A 9,692-nucleotide genomic window follows, 5' to 3' on the forward strand; every position below is an offset into this window, starting at 1 on the left:
ACTGTTCGAGCTCTTGCTTAGGCGAGAATGTTTAGCATAAGCGAGATAACCTATGTCACTTAAGTGAAGGTTTCTAGCTTGAGCGAGACCAGTGCATATATGTGTTTTTATTACTTGCTCTCTTCCATGATTGACTGTTTTACTTCTTAAAGGCATGATAAATGATGTTGTGCATGTATAGTGTGGTATTTGGAACTGTATTTCATATGTTTGGCATGAAATGATAATATTATGAGATAACATGTGGATTTGGTGTGAGAATTTCATGAGAAATTCCTTTTGATCATAAAGTAGTGTGCATTGACTTAAGGATTCAAGTAATGCTGCATCTTGACACTCTAATGAATCAATCAAACTCACATAGGGTAGACTAGTTCATGTGGTGAGAGTAGTAGGAGGTCTTAATCTCTAACAGGATAATAACCTTAGATGATCATGGACTGACCTTGTGTGTGGTAGGGTGAAACCCATTGACAATGACTCTATAGAGCAGTAGATGCCACCAGAAGTGCTAACAACTAGTGAATTCGATCTCATTACACTTATTATTTATTTATGTAAAAAATTTATTTTTTTCTCTAGCTTACCCTGTCTCTCTACGTCTGTTCTCTTGTTTTGTTTTCCTTTTTACAATGATCACATGTGAGTAGATGTGAAAATTTTTGGTGACTGTGCAGATGTGGGGATGCAACTGTTTAGTTTAGACAAGTTTGTTACTACTCTTTTGAGCATTTTTTGATGATCTATGTTATCTGTAATTCCTTGCTCAATGGAGCATTCCTTTAACCAAATTGTTTTATATTTTGAGACATGACTCTACTTAATATTATGATTATGTGATGTTTTGTTTATTGAAATTTATATTAGATGAGATGTCATACTAAATATTTAAATTAGACTAATATTAAATCAGGTGTTAGTTGTCTATTATATTGTGAATACTGATCTTATGACATTATCTTTTTTTTCGTTACTTTTTGAGATTATCTCTTTTTATTATTCACTTTTTCTTTATTAAATATAAAAATTATTTTCTGTTAATATTATTTTATTTTTATAATAGTTGTGTAAAATATTTTTTTTATATGACACTGTATATTCATGTGGTGGTGTGCCCTTCCACCAAATGGTCAAAACTTGCGGGCATACAATTAAATCTACATCTACGATATACTGTATAATACAACCTGAAATGCTTGTGTTAGCTAACTTTATATATGAACATGAAAACATTATACTAATCAATAGATGTTCCGTTATGTTAAGGTAGATGCAAATTAAGGAGCAATATGAGCTAATGAAAAACATGTGAAGCAATTAATAAAATGTGGATGCATGCATCATGGTATTTGGAAGAACTTGTACATTGGTAAGCATTATGAATTTGAAAGATTGCATGGGGACATTATTGTGTTGCACGGTTTTCACAGTACGAAAGAGAAATATGATGCAACATGTTTGCATGAGTACCCACTTCAATAGCACCGACGCTGCAAAGAATCTGAAAAAGGGTACTTTGCTGATTGCGACTGCAATGTTGTTTTATGCAAGGACAACCCACATTCATAAGGGTACCCCTACAGGTTTTTTTTCTCTACAATTATTTTTGGTAACAAATATTTTATCATACCTTCCGTTACGCGATTGTTGTCTCCAAATTTAGGTATAGTTCGTTTGTGGGATATATATTCATCGAATAATATCTTTCTAATAATAAGAATTTACTTCAATTCAATTTCTTAATATATTTATAATATTATTTGCTTAATATATTTTTTTTCTTGAATTAAACATCGGAATTTCATTTTTTGATAGTTATAATCTTAGAAATGACATTTTAGATGGATATTTAAAACAATGAGTCTGCATTATTTCTATATTAAAATATTTTAGTATAAATAGTTTTATTATTTTAAAATACACGATCTTTTTAAAAAATATTTTTTAAAAATTTTCTGACTTTTCTTTAAGAATTTTCGTCATCTGTTCGCCTTATTGAATATCGAAAACCGTTAAAGTGATTCTTTTGGCGAACTCATTCTTTCTGTTCGATTAGTTTTTTCAACTGTATAAGTTGAACTTCTACTCTTTTTCCTGTCGGTCTTCTTTGTTTAGTCTTGCATGTGACTCTCCTTTGGTTGCATTCTCAAGTTTTAACCCTCTTTATGAATTTCTACAGGTCAGTAATCATAATAGTATGTCCTGATCGTTCTTTTGTTATTCTTAGGTATAGATAAAGCATCATGTGGAACTAAAGGTGTTTTGGTGTCCCTAAAGTTGTTTGAGCCTGGTGAGTTGTTTGGTCAGGTAAGGGAAGCTAGTCATTATATGTGCGCGTGAGTTTTATATGTTTGATTATTTTGTATGATGATTGGTTGTATTTGGAATTTGGTTGTTTAATAAATCTGATTTGGTGTATGTTTTGATGTAATCTGGTATGTTATAGATGTTAATTCATGGTTGAATGATCTTGTTTGAATTGTCTTGATTAGAGAATTTATCATATGAGCAATTGAACAAATTGGTACCCTCTGCCATGTGGTAAAACTTTTTTGAGTCATTGTAATGAGAAAAGGATACCAATTTGAAATTGGTCATGTCCAAGACTCAACATCACAAAAATGGAGTTTTTGTCAACTGATACAACGGTGAGTAGTGGCATTGTGGTGTTGATTGGTGGGTTAAAAATTCAACGGTGATTTTTTTCGTTAGTTAAAAATTTTATAATCCTAACTCAACTCATTGCTAATTGGTAAGTTTGTGAATAACTCACTTAAAAATATTTTTGTTTATATACTTCTTGTAATACAATCAAAGTAAATGGACTCAATTCATTTTTTTTATAGTAATAACTAATAATTTACCTAGTACTATTGTAGGTATATTAGTGACTAATTTAGATACTAATAATTTCTTTTGAATATCAAATTATGAAAAGTTTTATTTTATTTTAAAAAAATAACTTTTAATTTGTGTAATTTTTAAATATTTTTCATTGTAAAAATATTTGGATTATATAATTCAAATTTATTTACATTTGAACTGTAGAATCCAGATTTTTTTTAATTTGTAAATTATGCAATCTAAAAACCTTTTAAAACTGTGTACTATAAACAAGAATAGTAAAGAGACAAGAGGGCAGCAAAAGCGGATACAGAACTTCATGGGGGTGCACATAGAAAGTATGACGGTGAAGAAAGAAATGACCGAAAAAGAGTATTGAAGATTAAGCCAATCCCTCAAAAATTTGGACCAGCCCAAGGGTTGGTATCATGGGCCTAAGTTTTAGAAAACGGACTTCTTTATTTGAGTACAGGTTCCGGAAATCCCAACTCGAAACAATGTCTTATATTCTTTTTAAAATATAGCTGTTTAAAACAAATATATGTATTGATAGTTTTTAATTTAATAGACATGTTTTTCGTTGTATGGTAATATATTCTTAAAGATAGTTTTTTAAATTTGAAACATGTATTATAAAATATCCCTAAGTTTAAGTGTACTTTTTAATTTCACAATTTAACCATACATAAAACCAAGAATAATATCTCAATCATAACATGGGATGCTGATACGATCTTGTTCCTAAACTTACCTTATTTTGATGGATCGTTTTGGATTTAAATAAATGATACTAACATTTATTTTGGAATATGATAGAAACATAGGTATTATTATTATTTTTTTTCAAAACTACTTCATCTTTACTCTAATCAAATCAACTTATAGACTACAATTAATCAGTATAGGTAATAATTACTCATGTCTCTTATCTAAGTGGTCTAATGTTTGAATCTTTGTGATATCACCGTAAATATAAAATAAATGTGTTGAAGGGGTGTTTAATTTAATATTTTTAAAAATGTGAATCATTTAATTTGAATAAATAATTTATGACAAAGAAAAAGATAAAAGAGTTGTTAAGCAAAAAATAGGGATAGATTAGATGATGGTCACTCTTGTGAAGTGATTCTCATCACAACATTCCACAACGATTGAAACACAGGGGTGGGGGGAAGAGGTTTAGTTATTAGCATGATTTAGACAAGAGCCAAATTTTTAAAGGTCATCATAGAAATAATGGGATAGTTTAGGATCAGTTAATAAATTAACTTAATTAAAGTAAAACCCATTAGGATTACTATATGCTTCACTTTTTATTTTTAGAATTTTCAACAAAATGTATTAAAAATCACGATTTGAATATGATATAAATTAGAGGAGCCTTTAAATAGGGCCTGAAGGGGTCCACTGAGTCTGAGAGTGTTATCAGAATCACGTTAGAAAGAATCAGAATCTGCCACCTTCATTTTTTTATTTTTTTGCTCGACAAATACAAAACGTCCCATTGATATTTTGAGGTGAAAGAAAAAAAATGGTAAGTAAAATAAGAAAGAAGAGAAAAAAAAAGTTTTATTAGTTGTTTTTTCTTGCCAAAGCAAGTTCCATGCTATCATTCCAAAGCCCATTAGAGTGGGGCCTTGAGTTTAACTTCTATTTTTTTGTTTTTATGATTGAAACAATGTTGAAATAAAATAAAAATGGTGAAAAGAAAAGTAATGGGCAGAAATAAAAGTATTGAAAAGATAGGAATTATTTGTAACATAAGTATGTGTGCATAATATTTTATTAAGGTATCTCCAATTGTAGAAAAGGTTGTGGGAGAATGATCCCAAAACATTCTGTCATAATTATTAATGAGCAAAGGTATGTTTGTTAGATGCCACAGCCAAACTCGTATATAAAAAATATGTAAATTGGATTCGTATCCAAAAACATGATAAGACCGTTCTTTTTAAAATTCTTTCAAATACTTCCAACCAGTTTATGACACGCTTTTTACATTACACCACTGTAATTTTTATTGGAATTTCATATAACCGTAATTAAAAAAAAAAAACAAGTATGCGTAAGTAGTATAACTACTTTTTTTTAACGCATTTATTATAAAATGTATTTATATCAAAAAATATATAAATATAAAATAATCATTCAATCAAATAAAAAATAAACAAAAGGTAAGAGAAGCACTTATAGCAGTACATCATATACCTCCTCAACTTACTCCACAGTCACTTGTAGAAATCCATTCACACAAACTAAACTCTATTTGCAAAAAAAAAAAATCAAAATTATGACAAAAAAACCTCTTTAAAAAAAAATCAATTATCTATTGTTTGTGAAAAAAACAAATGTTCAATGGAATCCCATTATGGCAGATTTTTTAATCTAATTGAACATCACAGCAACAAAAGTAATACATCTGCAATCAGTTTCTGTTTTCTTAAAAAATTCATAGTGTAATGGGCAACAAAAAATTATGTATATACTAATAGAATAACAAAATATAAAATATATGTGTATATATAAGTATATACAACTATAATACACTAAATTGTCAAAAATAATATTTACAACATAATAATATATCTAAATAAATACCGTAATCATTTATTTTTATATTAACGATTTATAAAGAAACGTGCAATGATGACCTAGTTTAATAATTTTGAACATCTCACATGATATGAAGCAACACATACCATGTGTATTTGAATGTTATTTTATAGTTAAATGTACTTTATATATAAATTATAAATTATTATATTTATAAAAAATATATTGCTAAATTTTTATATTTTATAATTTATTTAGAAATTGTAGAAATTATGAATATACTAATAATTTTATAAAAAAAAAATCATAACACATCTTAATTGAACAAATTTTCATTAAAAAATGTATAATGATTTTATGATCACAAAATTTGTAAATAATAATTGAACCAAATCACGAAACATTGCTTTAATTTAGCTTAAATGTTATAATTAATTTAAATTGAAATAAACTAAATCATGTTTTATTTTAATGTTTAATTCAAGTTGAAGTAAACTAAATTTCAGTTTACATATTGTAAGTTTTATTTTATGTATATAATTATCACTCAATTTTAATCTAATTTTTTATTATTATACTTTTCAAATTTGTTAATCTTTTAACATAATGGATTCAAGTCACCAATACTAAAATTTGATAGCATAGATTAAATATTTCGAGAGATCATAAAAAAAAAATATAATACCAATAATAAGATATATGCGTGAGCTTGACTTTATAGATAACCTAATTTCGAAAACATTAAAGATTTGTTGAAAGTGTTAGCAGAGGTAGTTGTCTTTTTCTCACACTCCATGAAATCAATTTTCAATTTGAAAGTTTTAAGTTGACAAAGTAATGTAATTAATTGAGTAGATGCAAGAGGAAAGGAAAGTTTACAAGAAATTTAAAATTAATTAAACTCAACTTTCAAACAATAATTTTACTCGCAAATAAATCATTTTTATTATTATTCTGGTAGTCTGTTAAATAAAATTGTATAAATCAAGCTAAAAAACATCATTTCAATAAGTCATACACATTCTAATCTGATTCTCATATTTTTAATACTGTCAAAAGTTTGCATTATTAAAGGGATTAAATAATATTTTTTGTCTTTAGGTTTGAATTATGTTAATTCAATTATTTAGGTTTTTTTTTTTACTACGTAACACTTACCTCACAATGGCATAACAATTGATATTAAGAATTTGATAAAATATGATTTTTTTTCCCTTTGTGTAGTAGGGTAAGACTGATCAGTATTGTAATATATACAAAGTGGGTATTTTTCTTAAATACACTTTATTTTATATTGAAAGTAATATTGTGAGAATTCGAATCAACATTATTTTTAGTTAATAAATGTAAACTGTTAATCATTTAATTATTTTTTATTGAACATATACTTTTAAAATATTTATATTATTTATTTTCTTAATGTTTAAAAAATTAATCACAGTAATTTCATTAAAAAAATAGTAAAATTAATATTTTGAATGAGTTAATATTTATTAATTAATGAATTATATTTTAATGAATAAATATTTACAAATTTGAATATAATAGATTTATTCAATTTTTATTTGATATTTATAAATTTAAATAATTATAAAAATAATATAATTTATTTTTTCAAACAAATTTGAAAAAGAAAAATAAGAATAAAAAATGGCGGTGTGAGTAAATATACTAAATAAAGCATTACATAAATATCATATAAAAGAGCACACGACATCAAGTATACAGGTACTAACTATTACAGTTATCCATAATATATTGAGAATGAGAGTTTAGGCACAAAACAATGACCAACATAACAATTAAGTTAATAGTTTCCCAGAAGGGTTGTTCGCATAATTACAAAACAATTTAGCAAGTAATATTAAACATTTCTCCACACATACAACATAATAGGAAATCAAACATATGATAGCACACAATGCAAGACTTTATGACTCAATTATCCGGATCATACTCTTGATATTTAATTATAAAAGAAGTATGCACTTGCGTTGGTTTCTAAAGTCTGCAGAGTTTAAACACAAGAGATTATCACCTAACTACACACAAGGTTAATCCTCTAATATCTTAGGCCCAATACGTCCCAAGATTAGGACCTCCTGCCACTCTCACCACATAAATCATTATGTTCCATGTGAGCTTGAATGATTATTAGAGTATGATACTTTCCTTTATCTAGACATCTCCTATATCAAGGTATATAGTAACCACACCATCACCAAGAGTTCCCCATGAAACTCTCTTACCAACCATTTTCACTTGCCATCTCAATCATTTAATTCTCATGCCAATCCACCACCAACCATACAATTCATGTTTCTTTTTCATACTCAACATAACAAAATCTCATTCTAATTTATCTCATACAATATACATGCATCATACTTCATGCGTTTACTGTAAAACACTTTATCAGGCAAGCAAGCAACCACCTCAAAGAACAAAACAAAACTATAACATGAAACCTGCCCCAATCTCGCTCAGGCTGGAAGTCCTTGCTCAGGCGAGAGAGGTTCTCTCGCTCTAGGCGAGAGCTCGAGCAGTAGAACAGTGGCTTTTGTGATTTCTTGCTTAGGCGAGACTACTCACCTGAGCGAGATTACTCATCACTAAAAACGAAAGCTCGTCGCTTGAGAGACAGTTCGAGCAGAAACCAGGACGAGCTTATGCTATTAGGAGAGACATGCTCGCTTATGCTATTAGGAGAGACATGCTCGCTTGGGCGAGAATATAAGTTTTCACCACTATTCATGCATACAAAAGTCAGGCATTTGAAACCAAACAACTTTTAACATTTTTTCCCAGGCAACCACAACAACACACAAACGTCATAAACATGAAACAAAGCTACAATTAGGCAGATATAAAGAAAACAAAAAACCCTAGCTTTCCTTACCTTAATAAAATTAGCCAAACGAAACAAGACCCTAAGGAAGAGCACCACAGCTCTAGGAACAGATTAAAGAGTTGAAAATATTGACACCATAATCAAAACAGGATTACTAGGACGAACCATAACAACACAGCTGGAAAAGAAGGTTAAGGTTGACTTACATGGAGATATGAGCTTAGGCAGTTATGAACGAGGATAATTTATTAGCTCAGTGAGGCAAAAGCCAGTACCTTAACAGAGAACTTGTAGTACTACAAGGGAGGGAAAGAAACTATTTTCAAAATGAGACAAGTGAGAGCATTAGAGCCGAAAGGGAGGTCTTGAGATTCCCAAAATGAGCTGATTTTGGACTTTCTTAAAAGGTCAGACCCAAACCCTTTTTAGAACAAAATTTAAATAAAAAGGGGTCTCACATATGTGAGATCGGATACACATTTGTGATTAGAAAAGAAAATAAGAGGAGAGTTGCAGTGCAACTACTAGTTTTGAAAATTTTATTAAAAAATCAAATTTTTTGTGTTATGTGTCAAAATTATACATATTTTGGTTTTACTAAATGAGTAGAATAATATAATACGATAAAATCACCTAAATAATGACTTATATTTTTTCGATCCTACATATCATAATTATTACTTAATCGCTGTTTCAAATATTCTTATAAAATAGTATTATTTTTATAAAACAAGTTGTACTGCACGCGGCGTGCAACCATCTAAATCGATTGGTCCAACATTCTCAGAATGAGATTACTTAAAAGAAAATTTATAAATGAGAAGACTTTAGATAAAGTTTTTATATTTTTCTGTGATTATAAATGAGAAATAGTTTATAAATGTAGTAGTGCTTCAGAGAACCGCGAATACCAGTAATTTGAATAAACATCAGTAATTTAAAAAAAAAATCAACCAAGACCTAAAAGAACTATACAGAAACGACCAATCAATGCTTACCCTTTAAACAATAAGAATAAAAAATAAAAAGAAGTTTTTTTAAGCTAAAATTAATTTGCTACAAGTTAGAAAATAAACTTTTAAAGAAAATGTTTTTGATTTTAGAGAAATGATTTTATTATTTTTTTTGAATATTTTGGAGGAAATTTATTTTAATTGTTATTCTTTATTTTATCAGTGTGTTATTTTATGAAATACACGTCAGGTGTCTATCCAGAGCATGTTTTTCAACAACGTGAATGATTACGTTACGTATGTATGTTTGGTGACACGTGGCGTCAACATGACTCTCCAACCATTTCCATTTAATATTTTCCTTTGTCTGAGGAGTCACGGTCCATCACGAGGTTAATATGAACATTTTATGCACATTGTTTATTATTTGTTTGTGAATTTAGATAAGACTCTGCTAATTTAGAATAAAAAAACAAACAGAAGATGACAAC

Source organism: Vigna unguiculata, chromosome 3, assembly GCF_004118075.2.
Source record: "Vigna unguiculata cultivar IT97K-499-35 chromosome 3, ASM411807v1, whole genome shotgun sequence".
Taxonomy (NCBI): Eukaryota; Viridiplantae; Streptophyta; class Magnoliopsida; order Fabales; family Fabaceae; genus Vigna; species Vigna unguiculata.